Source organism: Columba livia, chromosome 3 (assembly GCF_036013475.1).
Source record: "Columba livia isolate bColLiv1 breed racing homer chromosome 3, bColLiv1.pat.W.v2, whole genome shotgun sequence".
Classification (NCBI taxonomy): domain Eukaryota; kingdom Metazoa; phylum Chordata; class Aves; order Columbiformes; family Columbidae; genus Columba; species Columba livia.
In genome coordinates, this window is record NC_088604.1 from 34,202,862 (window position 1) to 34,217,341 (window position 14,480).

Consider the following 14,480-nt stretch of genomic DNA (forward strand, 5'->3'; position numbering starts at 1 on the left):
TTTGATTGCCATTAAGTACACAAAGTCCTCTGAGACATTGTCTCATCATGAAACATGGGTTAGTCAGATGTTGACAGCCTAATATTATCTGGATGAAACAGTATGAGTAGAGATAGATCTGGAAACTCATGATCATGCATGCTCACTTTCTTGCATTTTTTACATGAAAATTATTGGAGCTTGTTTAGACATCCTCCTTTCCTTAATGGACTTAATCTTGTTTTGGAGATTTAAGCATACTTAAAAGTCTCCTTCTGTCTTCTTGGTACTTCACTCCTTTTTCTGGACCCTATTCTGTTTTCATTTACAAGGGTCAGACTACTGCTTTTCACCCCTTTGACTTTCAGTGATGTATCAGCATTTTCCATTGAATTACCTCGCAGATTTACTAAAGACTCAAAAGTAGAGAAATGAAGAAACTAATTACTTGGATGTCTAATCATAATCATGCTTAATGTGACCTTGAAAATGGATGACTGAATGAAATGGGTCTATGGCTCTTTTGGTGAAGGTTTTTCATTTTGATATATTTGAAACTTAAAGAGCACATTTTTACCCTCTGTAATTTGAAGAACACTTGTGGGTACTGCCAGATGCAAGGAAAGCACTAAAAGATTTTGAGGATATTTATTCAACTGTTTTAGATAATTTAAGTCTCTGCATCTTGACAATAGTAGATTATACAAGCAGTAACTTCACTAAATTATACAATATTCAGATGGATGTGATTTGCAAATGGATATATCTCTGTAGGAAAGGTTTGTGTGGGTTATTCTGAAAGTCAGGAATATGAAAGTGTGGAAAATGAACAGCAAATGATCTCTGGGACCAAAAGCCAATTTTGACAAAATAAGGACCAAACATCACTATCATTTAATGAGTATAAGACTGTAAAATTGCAGTTAAATTCCAACTGTGCTACTTACATACTGGATAGCATTTTTTGAATATTTGAAACTTGTTAAAGAATTCAAGCATCCACCTATTGCAAGCAAGAAAAAAGTTCAATATAATGGCATTATCTTAACAATATTTTTTAGGTTGGAGTCAAATTCAGCTTGGCATGATGTGGAATGAGATGGTTAGGAACTGATGTAACTAACGTGAAAAGTACGAAAGACTGATACTGGAGCTCATACATAACTAGGCTAGCGGAAATTACACTTGAACAGGTTTAGATAAACACAAAGGCCTTGATGAACACATGTAACATTTATCCATAACCACAATTCATACACAGGAGAAAGAAAATGTTTGGGTACTCCTATGATACCATCCTTCCCTATTTATCCACAATCAAAGATGAAAGAGTAGAGGGGCTGCTAGGTGCTTAAGTTCCTTCACTCTGATAATGTGAAGGTAACTGTAGTTAAACATTGTCATAACTATATACTAGAAATCAAAAGCATAATTAAACATGATTTTTCAGGGGGGGAATCCTTCTCTTGATTATAAAATATTCAGAGATCAATGCAGATGATATTACTAAAGTAAGCATTAAATTTAATTCACTGAGAAGTGAACAATCATAGTGGCAGAGAGTCCTGGGAATCATAGAATGTTAGGGATTGGAAGGATAATGCTAATATAGGGGGATGATACAACAGAACGGCAGACTGAGTGTACCTACGACTGGTTCCAAGAAACAGGAGCTGTCTGTATACAGAAACAATATAAAAGTTGGGGAAATATATCTACCTGTTTGAGGCTTCTTGCAGTCCATGGTCAAGTAATAGATTTTTAAAGACTCAGAGAGTATTAGGGGTTTCTACCATAACCACAGGCCTCACAATTTCACCAGCCCTACTGTGACTCAAGAGTTTGTGACTGGAGTGATAATCAGGACATGGAGGAGGGAAACAGGCAAAATATTTTATCAGCCCAGCTGACATGGCTGGAACAAAAGCAGACAAGTCTTCAGGGACACCAGGCAGAGGTGCTGACCCATCCCAAGTCATTCTCTCACATTCCTTTTTAAGCTACTCCACTGATAAATTGCTTCCTCTGATAAAAAATTCCATCTGCTTTTTAACATGAACTTGGATGACTTCAGTGTTCAGCAGTTGGCCCTTGCATGGTTTTGTCTGTTCAGTTAAAGAGTACCTGGTATCAAATGACTTCTGCCAATATACTTCTCTGTAGACTGTAATCAAATAGCTGGCAATCAAGCTTCCTTCGTAACCTCTCTCCACAGGTAAAACAGACTTGCTGTCTTCCACTCTTGACATCCCCATTTCTTCATTTTGTGAAATTTAACTTTGTGGTATAATTACTGTTCTTCCTATACCACTCTTCTAAGTTGTTTGCCCTTCATTACTTGAAGTTAGTGTAAAAAGACTGAAAGATATAGATAGATATCAGATATATATGATATATACCATCATATGTAGATTTTAGTATACATTGATACATATATAATTGAATTATATATGAGATATAATACGTATACATGTATATACAAGTACGTGTATATACGTGTATGTGTGATATAAATAAATATATGTAAAAAGCAATCACAAAAAGGAAGGTAAGAATCTATTGTTCATCATTATGGTAGCTAGTATAAGTAATAATGGGAAATTGCAGTCAGGAAGTTTCTTCCAGCACATTTGGAAAAATCTTTAGTTTACCTTGAGAACAGTGAAGCTCTCAATACTTTGAGGAGAAACACAAAACAGAACTAGTATAAAATCAGAGGTACACACTTTATTTTAAAATACAGATATGTAACGTAGCTGTTCACTATTAAATTGCAGATATACTCTACCATTTAATAAACTAATCAATAGAAGCAAGGTAGGAGGCAATTTGAAAGAGGAGCTGCTTCTGCCTCTGCTGTGTCAGTGAGGCAAAGCCACAGGCTGCCCTGACCCAGTGCTGGCACGCACCTGCTCCCCAGGGGAGGTCAGGCTGGGTGACTTCCAGAGGATCCATCTCCAGCCAGCATTTCTATGGCTCTTCACTTTATGCATCAAGATTTCTGGACGTAGCCACAAGGAATTAATAAATAGTGATAACTGAATTTTGGAAAAGTAGCTTTAGCTATCAAAGCAATTAATATTTTTTTGTGGTCTTAAGACAGGCTTGCCACTTTAAGTATTGTATACAGGTGGGAGTGGGAAGAATCACCATTTGGGTTAAAATCCCAGAAGGATTTGTCTGCCTTGTTCTGTCACTGGTCAGCACCATGTGTTAAGAAAATAAGGGTGACCTGATTCTGACAGTGTGCTGTTTGACTTTCAGAATGAATTGCTGTAAAATCACAGGAATTAGAGAAAATAGGGACCACACTAATGAAGTAAGAGGTATGAGGGATTGCCATGAACTCCATGGGGAGTTCCTTTTCCCCATAGCAGGCCTCCTGGTGCTGTGCTTTGTATCGGTAGCTAGAAGCATATTGGTAACACACCAGTGTTTTGGCCACTGCTGATCAGTGGTGGCACAGCATCAAGGTTCTCTCTCCAACATTCTCCCCTTATCGGTAGGCTCAAGGTGGGCAAGATCTTGGGAGGGGACACAGGCAGGACAGCTGACCCAAACTGACCAAAGGGACAGTCCATACCATTTGACATCTCCTCAGCAATAAAAGCCAAGAGAAAGGAGGGCATGGTCATTTGTTATTACAATGTTTGTCTTCCGGAAACACCGCTGAAGTCCTATTTCCTGGGAAGTGGCTGGACATTGCCTGCTGATGGGAAGTAGAGAATAAACATTTTATTTTCCTTTGCTTCCACACATGGCTTTTGCTTTGCTTTATTGCCTTTTTCTTGATCCATGAGCTTTTTCCAACTCTTCTCCCCACACCCTCATCCTGCTGAGGAGGGGAATGATAGAGTGGCTTGGCGAGCACCTGGCATCCAACCAAGGTCAGCGCACCACAGCTAGAAAGCAAAACTGATGGACTAAAGCAAATCTGTTTAGATTATGGATCAAGGCAAAGTTTTGCCTTAGTATGTATGAAAACAAAGTGTTTCAATTCTGTTACTCTTACTGTTGTTCCTATTAGTTATCCCGTACAGCTCGATAAAGATTGCTTATGTGCCAGGCACACCATGTGGATCCTATGATCTTCATGAGAATTTTCATTTAGCTGGAACACTCAGTGGCTTCTTTTCTAACTTTTGTTTCAAGCTAATAGACTATTTGTATGACAGGACAGCTCTTACTAATCTAAGGATTTAATAAGAGGTTCAATTGCAGAGGCGTTTTTCTGAAAAGCAGAAGGATATTTATTCAGTCCTCAAATAGCCATGAGGAATGTTAAATGAAGAGGCTTGCAGTGTGAGATTAATATTGGGTTTAAAGGACACCTGACTACTTCAGGAGAAGTGGGTTTGTAACAATCACAGAGATGAAGTAAAGAATAGAGAATTACTTCATTTGTTGCAGACAAGTCAGAAATTCGAGTCTTCAGTAAGCTTGGAAATTAGCCTGTAGTAACATATTTGAGTTCAACTTATCTCTGATGGGTGATGTGACTGTATGGTGCAAAACACATTTTTGTGGTGTGGGAGTCTCATCAAAATCCCAAACCTGTTCACCTTGCCTGGTCCCTCATTAGTGAGAACAAAAGACTTCACAATCTCTCTCTGATAAAAGGAATTTGGGGGTCAACATTCAGCCATCAACACATGCGGAGAGCCTGGTCTGTGCTGGTGAGTGCTGTCAAAAGCATTACAGCCTGTGCCAGGGCAGAACAGAGGATTTGGTGCTACACGTGTCTCTCTGCTGCAGCAAAAAATGAGGAGGCTGCCTTAGCTTAGTTGTCTCTGCAACTAAATATTTGCAGCATATGTTATATTTTCCCTCTAAAAATTTCTCTTTTGTCAGGATGGTATAAAAAACCCTATTGTAAATGAGATTCAAACCCATATTGCACACTACAGTAATGCTAGATTGTTACAGAAGGAAGTGCTACTGTTCAACACTGTGTTAATAAAATGGTGAGACATCTTGAAAGCACTGTGGGGAAAGGATGCTGAAGCAATTGATTAGGAAATAAGGAAAATTGAAAATACATGTTTTTTAATGTACCAATGTTAAATATGGGCAGTAGGCTCTGTCTGAAGCTGGAGAAAAATCAGGTTTACTCCTTATTAAGGAAAAGGATATACTCTTTATTTGTTGTCACCTAGGTTGGCACCAGAACAGTCATTTAATGTATCATAATTAGGCTTTCCTAGATCTAAACTGGAAAGGAAAATAAAGCTGCAGAACCTCACTAATGTGGGCCACAGAAACTTAATATTTTACCCTGCATAAATTCTCAAGAGTTTGTTTTGTTTGCCAATTGTCATTCTGTTCTCCATTGCTTTTGCAATTCCAGTTGCAAAATCCAGCCTTGTTTTTATTTAACGTAATACTTTCATGTGGCCATGGCAATCAGGGACCTAGGCATGGGGGAGATATTATAGTGGAATATGATTCTTATCTAGGTCTTCCTGTATAACCAGTCAAACATAGGAAGCACTTGAGATTCATCTAGCCTATAATATAATAACAGAGTTACTTGTAAAACAGTGAATGGAAATAAAGGCACTACTTACTGTGGTTTGGTGGGGTTTTTTTGTTGTTTGGGTTTGTTTTTTTTTTTTTACACCAGGAAGTTCAATGATAAAGCCAGCTCCAATAAGACAGTGGCAACTTCGAGGATCTGGATATTCCCATTCATTTGAAACAGTCAGAAAATATTTAATTTTTTTGTGATAATCTTAAAAATCAGTACTCCTCTTATAAGGAAAATTGTTGGCATTACAAGTCAATGCTTTCCTTAATCAAACTATTTTTTTTTTTTTTGGAAGTTTTTTTAAGAAAATGGAACTGGCACACATCTCAGATGTCTAGTGTTTTGTCACTGTGTGCTGTCTTGGGATCCCTGTCTCTCAGAGCAGAAAACTGAGCAGATTTCTTACCGTGTGATCAGGAACTTCCACAAATCTTCACCCTGTTCTCCTTCATCTCCTCCATTTAACCATGTGCTGTTTTGCTGAAAACTCCTCTCTCTCCCAGTTGTTGCACCTACAGTTTCCTCTGAGCTACGATCTCCTTGGTTCACCTGTCATCTGTATCTTTTATTGTTTCCTCACTGTCTCTTTTGCAGTCACTATATTGCTTTTATGAAAGGCCTCCTTGGCACATGCCTACAATGATCTTGAACTTTGCGTGCTCCCCTGTCACTGCATCATTTCTCTCCCTGTTCTTCCATGCACACACTCAGAAATCAATCAGCACTGATTATCTGCTACATCTACAGGGGGTTCAGAGCTGCAGTTTTGAAAGAAAAATTGTGGAGGAATTCAGACTTCAAAAGGGGTCTCATTCTGTTGGATCAATTTGGACTCAGAACGTTGGAGTAACTTACTGTTCTTCAAAATGAATGCTCACACCAGTCGATAGCTGAATAACTCAGACCTTGCAGAACACGTTTGATTTCAAAACAGTAAAATGCCTGCTTTGTCCTCTCTGGAAAAAAACAAGTGGTATCAACAAAAGCAAGGGAGGGCTGTTGTTATTTTAATTTTTGTTATTGCTGGCAAAAAAAGCACTGGAGAAATCTAAAGGTTTGTGTTCACAATCTGGCATATGCAAATAATGCAGATGCTATCGCAGAATATTATTTAAATGCCTAATCAGCCTATAGCCACAAAATAACAAGATGTTAAGCCAAGGCATCTTTGGGGTCACATTGATTTATTTAAGTTGATACATTTCATATGATCACAGCAAGCAAACAGAATTGATTTAGAGGTACTATTTATGGAGATCAGCTCACCAGGAGCTGTAACCATTCAGTCTCCTGGAAGACTGTCTCACACTGTATTACTAACGTGCAATGCAGACTAACAGACTTTGTGATTATTTACCCTGTTTGTGGCACCAAGAGATCATCATTACTATGCCTTTCTGGTAAACTTTATGATCCTGTTTCTTTGCTCACTGGCAGCAAATCACGAAGAGTTCCTTTTTGTGGGGAGTCCAGCTTGACTGGGGAGAAATCAAAGTGCAGGGGGTGAGAGAACCAAGGGAAGCAAAGTTTGCGAAGAGTGAAGATTAAAGTCTGGAGAAGGTGAAAGCAGAGCTGGTGTTTTCAGCACATGCTTAATGCTTAGGAATTCACACATCATCAATAGGAGACATATTTAAAAAGCTAAGAAAACTTTTAGTGCTTCATTCTCTCAGATAATTTTGGAGGCTTCTTGAAATTTTTGGAAATTGGGTTGTCATTAAAACACACAAATCTGAAAAAAAAATATTTTACAAACAACAGAAAAGGTGTGCCTGGTATACTGTGTTACATTGCCTTTGAAACCTAGCCATACGGGAGATATTATAATGGGATGTGCTGCTTGTCTAGCTTGGGGAAAGGACAACGTAGGCTTGTTCTTGTAAGTTGTGTGCTACAGCAGAAAATGTTATAACATCCAATAGAAGCATTAAAAAAAAAAAACATGCATTCTTTGAATTGCAGTTTGCAAAAACAACAGTTGGTGGCACTTTGAAACAATTTTTATTTCTAAATGTGCATTTGCTGATCGTAAGTGTGTAGAGGACTACATTAAATTATTAAATCACCAGTCTACAGTGATCCAAATTATGGTAACAATACAGAATTTATCAACTGTCTTCTACACAGTGCACAAACAGCTTGGATAAGCTGAATCTGAAGATCTGCATTTGTAAAAAAAAAGAAAAAAAGGAAGGTGCTCAGGGAGATTAATTCTTCTTAAAAATGTCAGAGAGAAATTACCAATAGAGACAGTAATGACAAAGGCAGCAGGGGAAATCACTGCAAACTGCGTAGTTTACTTCAGTTCACAGAGGGATCAAGGCCTGCAGTGGCATGGCATGTTTCTGTGGACAGTTTGCCTTCACCAAGTTGGCGTTTTGAACTTTTTTCTTCTGTTGTGGCACTGATGTGCATGGCATGTAACATGCATATAGATTTCTTTTTTAACCAGCACACACCAGGCAAACAGACGTTTCCCAGGATTTTAATCCCCAACAAATGTGAGGGAGAAGAACATAGAGAGACTGCCACGGCCATTCAAGAAGAATCAAGCCTTATCCATGGTGTTTCTATCAACTGAGTGCAATTATATCGCCTGCACAGGAACTGCAGCATCTCTGATACCACTGAGAGAAACCTGGACATTACTGGAGAAAACTGATAGTTTGAAAGATACTTTCTATGTTATCATATACTTTGACTGAATACATGACATTTAAAGTAGCTGGCTAGCAAAACCTCTTTCCTTAGAGATTACATATCCTTTCTCCCACGGGCCAGTTTCTTTTGGGCCATTTCAGTTCCAAAAGGGACACCTCACCACTTGGTCACAGAAAGAGTCCTGAATACCAGGACAACTTGCTGCATTAGCTGCAGCCATTTGTTCAAAAGACTGGAAGATTAGACCACAGCTGGTGCTTGGCAATCTTCAGAGCTTGGCCAAAGGAACTTCAGTGCCTTCTGTTCCATCTCTAATTCTTGCATATAGGAAACAAGAAGTATCTGTCAACAGAGAATAATAAATCTGGAACCACTGCTGGGCTCTGCTCCTCCCCATCATCCTCTGGATCTGTTGTAAATGATTCCTGTTTGCTGTGTTGGCCCTGATTATGTTGGTCTTGACAGTATAATCCATAAGTGATTTTATTTAGCTTTCTAAATGACATGTTTTGCAGTTATTAATAGTTCTTTATATTGGACAATTTGGGTTCTGTAGCAAAATGTTTCCCTCAGGTTCAGACAAACGTTGCATGATGCATTAACAAATGCAGTCTTGCCTGGGAATATTTTACTGCTTTCCCATTTGATTCCACAGGGCTGTTTGCACTGAGGGGAGAGCTTGACATACCGAGTATGATAAGGCAAACCTCCTTGTTGTGAACAGTAATGCTGTCTGGCATTCTAGATTTTCCATAATGTGCTGCTAGATTTGGTGTGACTGTGAGCTAAATACTGATTTGAAGTGTGCTGGCTTTCACATACTTCCATGTACCTCAGCGTTTATAACATTCTTGTTTCAGCTACATCCACATGACCCTTAGGCAGCCCAGCAATGCCTACAAGAATTGTGCCTTAGTCACTTTCTGAATGCTTGATAGCCCTGCACACCCCCTCCCTGCGCCAGAATATTCTTTTAGCCTGCAAGCACAGCTTCTGCTTCAGTTTGAGGTGACGTTTTGGGGCTTTTCAAGACAATTCTCTCTAGTGCCTAATTCAGCAATTAGTACCTGCACTCACAAGAGATGGTTTGCTGACACTGATGTTGCCCTCTTGTATGCCTGAGTTTGTGCTTGCAGAGGATTCATACCTACTTCCTACATGCCTTGCCTGCATATAGACTTATGACCCATCGTTTCTATCAGCTGCCAGCCAAGGTAGTAATTTCTGGCTCTGCAGGTACTATCCTTCATTACATTTCTGACCTGCAGACTTGATTGTTTTTATCATACTAGATATAATTCTTTTGGTCACATCCTATCTCTGAGCAGCTGTATTGCTTGTACAACTGACTACCTGCTCCCAGTGTGGCTGGCAATGTTCTTACTTCACTTGGAATGTGGGGGCTGCAAACTAGGACTCCCCAGCTCTGATCTGTCCTTTTAGTTTTGGTTTTGTTGTTTGTCTTTTCTTTTCTTCTTTTCTTTTCTTTTCTTTTCTTTTCTTTTCTTTTCTTTTCTTTTCTTTTCTTTTCAGTGTATCATCATTCTAGTTGCACAGTCCTATTTGTAACTGTCATTACCCACAGTCTCTGACCTGCCAACCACTCCCATAGACTGGTTATTTTGAATAATTTAGCCTGGTATTAATGCAGGTTCTGAAGTACCTGTTCTGAGTAAATGTAGATCACTGTCTCTTCCAGTGTCTTCTTGCAGCTCTGGTCTTGGACCCAATTTCTCTCCCACTCCCAGATCAAGTTTTGTGATCCCTCAACAGTATGCTCTGCTTCAGTGGGTGCTCATCCTCAGAAGAGCATCAGGGGGACCATATTCCAAATGAATGAAAGTATCTGATATTTTCCACTATCTCTTTTTACTCTCTGAGGAAGATAGGCAATTCATTTTAGCGGGCTTCATCATTCCCTGAAAACACCAGAGCACCCTGTGCAGTCAATGAAGAGAAAGAGATGCCTGTTGGGTGGATGAGAATGTCCTCTGTAGCATTTGAAAAGCACGTCTCTTTCCACTGACTATAAAGCTCCCTTTATAGGCAATATATGTCATTATATTAAGTGGACTGCATCACTCTCACCCTCCTTTATTACTGCTTTCTCTTTGTCCCTTCCCTTCCTCTTGTTACTTCCTCCCTAGGCCAGGTGCCAAAAATGCTGGCTAGGCAGTATCATATCAGCTTAAATTGTCAAATTGGCTTCCACCTCTTTCATTTCGGAGAGCACTGCAATTTAAATTCCTCTTATTTTAGGCTGTGGTAGTATTTTAAACTCAGAACTATGTAAAGAATTGGCAATAACACTGAACGCTTAGCTGCGAAGGGGTGGTTACACACCAAGTGAGGAAATGTTTGCATAAATCCTATGTAGGCAGATTCTCACCTAGAAAAAGCCTGTGTTTCTGCCAAAATATCAGAATCTCTCTGGCATCCACCACAAGAAAATTGTCAGACTTGACTGGTCCAGCAGGGAAAGACTTTTTCTTTCATTTTGGTGAGCTTGGTGCCAGCGTACTTTCCTGACAGTGATGTGAGGGTGACTGGATGAGTTCATTGACTGTGGAGATGCCTACACAGGGAATTTCTTCCCTTCTTCTTCAGCAGAGGTGAGTAGAAGCCTGTAGTTACTCCTGAGGAGGATGGGTTGCCAGGGAGCTCGGTTTTTATAAAGTCACCAGGTTGCATGTGCTGGTGCTGCTTAAGCATTGCAGGATGGGCAAGTCCAGGCTCTGCTCCGGAGCCTGAGCTCTGAGATGGGGAACCTCAGCTTGAACTATGCCTTGTGCCGTGTGTCTCTTCTTTCGTCAACAAGGCTAAAAAGTCAGGTAAAAGTCAGGGATTTCAGAGACGCAGGAGGTCCAAATTCCTGTTTAACACTTTGGTAACTAGGTGATAAATAAAACGTGACTCTCTATTTACTAAACCAGAGAAACCTGATTAACTTGCTGTTCTCATCTGTTGTGCCTATTTTGTAGAGCTTTAGGGCACAATAGCAAGAGAGAGGAGAGAATACAGATATATGCCATTTCTATAAGGACCTGTCTGGGCATGTTCGTGGCTTGCTTCCAGGCATTTGAATGTTCGAGTGATTGGGCTGCAGTGGGAGATTTGCTTGGTTTTGTTCTGAAGGTAGAGAATTAAAATGAGAGTAGGACTCCAGTGCTTCAGCCCTTAAATTGTTTTCATTTGTCAGTTGTTATCAAGTAATCAAGAATAATCATGAACAGGGAGCTTAAGTATGAGGATAAAGGGAAATGCTGACTGGTCACAAAGATGGCACTAGTTTGCCTCAGGTAACCTGAGTCATGGTTTGCAATCTGAAGTATTGGCAAGGGGGACAATGGGGTTATCCAACGTGTTATCCAGAGAGGCTAAGGGAGGTGTTTTGGGAAAGCTGATTGTGGAGTTGCTGGCCTTAACAAAGAAGGATTTCTTATACCATCCTAAATGTATAAATAAAATTTTGAAGGGGGGAGGGGGGAAATGAAATGTGGTACCTTCTGATTTTTTAATGCAGAAATGCTGCACAGCATGTCTGCTAAGCAGAATAGCAAGTGTCAATAAACAGTAGGGATAAGAGAAAAAACAGAATTATCCCTTGGGAGATGGTGTGTATTGGGCAGCTGAGCATCTTCTGCACAGGAAACCTCTTGCGTAGAATCAGTATTGGTTGATTTGTTTGGCTTCAGTATGAAAGCATTTTCTTAACATTCACATTTTTCTGCAGAATTGATACTTAAATTTCTCAGAGATTTCCTTAACTGCTGAGTTCTCTGTCTGAAAATATCTATTTAAACTCCTTGTTGCATCCTCCCAGCAACCTGTTCTGACATACATCTTCCTGCCCAGGTGATACCAAAGGTCTGTTTGACTTTGTGGAACTAAGAATGAAATAGAGTTATTTTTCCATTTTAGCATTAATTCAGCTGCCAAGGCCAGAATCTTCATTACCCCAGTTTAGCATGCATGCTAAATCCATTATTTACAGGCAAATTTCTGCCTATGACTATCTGTATGTCATTGGCATAAATTTGACTACATGCTCATTCAGAAATAGGTTTTCATTACATAACCTAACCTAACCAGCTGCAATACTATCAGTGTGTGCAGGCAGCACAGCTCGAAAATAAATGAAAACATCTATATGGAACATTTATTTTCGGGTAACACTGTATGTTACATTTGTGCATCTGAAAGTACTAAAAGTTGACTTAGTAGATGATGTGTTTTTATCACTTGCTGTTTGGGAGCCAGTCTTAGTTGTCTGTTAATGATAAGCAAACAAGCTACTAATTATGTACAGGTAGAATAACATAAAGAAATAATAGCTGGCTTCTATAGGTGCTTACTCATTTAAAAGATAGAAAAGCTTATTCCAAAACAGGAAGCTGTATTTGTAATGTGTAGACCTAGCCTTAGAAAATGCACTCACGGGTCCTGTTGCCTCATCTGCAAAGTGCTTCCTACCTGGGGGAGCAGTGGCCCTATCACTAAGGCTTGCTCACAAAAGTAAAGGTATCCAGTGATATCCAGTTGTCTTTTCTCTATCCAGAAACCAAAACAAGGAGACAAACAAGTTATTTTCATGGAAGAAGGCTTTAAAAAACAAATAACAAACAAAACAAAACCAAAAAAATAAAAACCAGGTATGTTATATGTTAAACCTCTTTAGGCCAAAAGGTCGCCAAAAAAAAATAAAAAAGCTTTTGAAGTCTCTGAACAGGCACAGGCTTTTGCAGACACTGTCAGACTTTTTATTTCACTTGTCTTCCTGGGTGACACAGTCACTCAAAAGTGGGATCAATGACTTTGATCAATACCTCACCCCATATTGTGAAAGGTCATATATCATTGTCTCCCTGCACTAGGGTAATTTGCAAACAGACGTTCCTTGTACTGGAGTTCTGTCCAGAGGAGTCAGGGCAGGAAGGGAATGCCACTCTGCTGGGAAGGCACAAAATAAAATAGTCCACACTTACCACTGAAATAGGAACAAGCTGTGACAGCAGTAAAATGCAGGCAGCAAGGGCCTGTGAGGGAAGGGGTAAGTAATGGCAGAGGGATGGCAGAGTGAGGCAGTGCCTTCGAGTTGCTGTTCCCTGAGGCTAAGAAATGTCTGTAAAGGGCAGCTCATTAGAAGACTGCAGCTGTTTCTAGCACCCGAAGCATTTTTCAGAAGAGTTGGTGCCTGAGTATTTCTGCAAATCTCCCCATAGCATGACTGTGGGAATCACAAGCTACTGACTACTCCTGAAAACTTGGATTTTGCTTAGCTGCTGACACGGAAGCTAAAACCCATCCAAAGGTCTGTGTGTTGGTGTGGCTGCTTGCAGGGTGGGATAGTGTGTGTTCCTCCTCCGTGCCCATTACCAGACCCTGTTATGTCCTAGATGTGGGAATTAGTGATGTCATCAAAGGTTAATAGCTAAAGAAATAATTTCATTTGTAAGTACCCACAACTGACAAGCTGTTAATCACAATGCAGGAGATCTTGCCAGCTTGCATTTTTGAAGATGCAAGGAAATATTGTTATTGACTGGCGTTTGTTTTACAGTACTGTCTAATGAGAGTGAGCGCCTTGCAATTTCATATAATGCCCAGATATGAAACATAGCAGTGCCTGTTTTAAAGTGTTACTCTGTTTTGGTATACTTTTTCAGTAAAATGGCATACATTTATTATACTCCATACACACAGAAAGCTCTGATCTTTGATTAGGTTATTAAATTGACTCACGTTGAAAGGAAAACAAAATATTTATTTGCAAGTGAAGATAAAAATTAAATTAAATTGAGCTTCACAGAACGGGATGGATTGTAAGGGCTGTGAAGTCAGAGCTCAAAAGGAGACATTGCATCCTAAATATTTTATTAATAATTATAATTGCTTCAAGTATAGCATAACTGGGCTAGTGGTATTTGCTGTTTTGCTTTAGGAACACATTTAGTTTCTCAATTGTCTACCAGCAAATATCATTTGCAATGAAGTCAACATGAGAATAGCATGAGGAAGGAATCAAAAATAATACAATTCCTTTCATCGAGTGCCATGAAATGTTTATTAGCTGTTTCAGCCACTGTGCAAGTACATTCATCTGACTGTCACTGGTGTGTAGATACACCACAGGACAGATAATGAAACTGTTTGGGTTGCCCTGTTTCCAAATTCCTCAGCAAACATTTATTTTCTAAAACTCGAGAAATCTTCTGTGATGCACCTTCTCTGATGGTACCGTGATCAAAATTCAGAATGTACAGTTACGAATTATTGACCATTCTTGACCATTCTGGATATTGAAATATACTTC

General features: G+C 39.5%; 1 protein-coding gene across 12 annotated transcripts in view; it reads left to right on the top strand.

Annotated features, from left to right (window-relative positions):
* Positions 1–14,480, top strand: part of MEI4 (meiotic double-stranded break formation protein 4) — a 149,957-nt gene that overhangs the window by 8,328 nt on the left and 127,149 nt on the right. For 2 of the 12 annotated variants that reach the window (XM_065056358.1, XM_065056359.1), the window contains exon 1: positions 9,772–10,779. The exons of the other annotated variants lie outside the window; for them this stretch is intronic. The gene's annotated coding sequence lies outside the window, so the exon portion shown is untranslated. Of the gene's footprint in view, positions 1–9,771; positions 10,780–14,480 lie in introns of those variants that run through there. 12 annotated transcript variants of the gene reach the window in all.